Below are 674 nucleotides of genomic sequence, written 5' to 3'. Positions count from 1 at the left end.
ATAAATGATTATAACAAGATCTTGGTGCTTCTAATATCCTTATGTAAATTAGATTACAAAACTATATTAGGAATTCTAGTTTTATAATAATTTGAATTTTATTACAGTAATATCACAAGTTATTATTTCAATTACTTTTGTCAACTATTCTATGATACGGATAATACTTATGTCAACGAGTCAAGCATATAACGTTCTGCTCTGGCAATAAAAATTATAAAAAGTTCATTAGTAGAAGAATTTATGTTGCAAATTTAGTATATTTAAATTAATTTCAACTATTACTTATCAACTATTTTATGATACGGATGATATTTATATCAACGAATTAAACATATGACATGTGCTAATTTGGCAATAAAAAAAATATAACATATATGTATTTATAATATTATAATGTGTATAAAAAACGGGCGCGCCAAGTGTGCTGCTGCTGGAGATTTCTCTCGATCTTTGATTTTTCTGTCGCGTAATTTGTTATTTGTTATCGATGCAAAATCCCTTTTTAATTTTTCCGGCCCTCATTACGCTATCTATTGCATTTTTTTTATTTATTACGTTTACATTAAAAATAATACAACTTGGATTTTATTTGTTTAATTTGATACAATATTTTTTTCGAGGTATATTATTTTTTTAGTTTTTAATTTAATTACATAAATATACTTGAAATA

Source organism: Wasmannia auropunctata, unplaced genomic scaffold (genome assembly GCF_000956235.1).
Source record: "Wasmannia auropunctata unplaced genomic scaffold, wasmannia.A_1.0 LD336116.1, whole genome shotgun sequence".
Classification (NCBI taxonomy): Eukaryota; Metazoa; Arthropoda; class Insecta; order Hymenoptera; family Formicidae; genus Wasmannia; species Wasmannia auropunctata.
The sequence above is the reverse complement of the archived record's forward strand: the minus strand, read 5'-3'. Positions refer to the sequence as shown.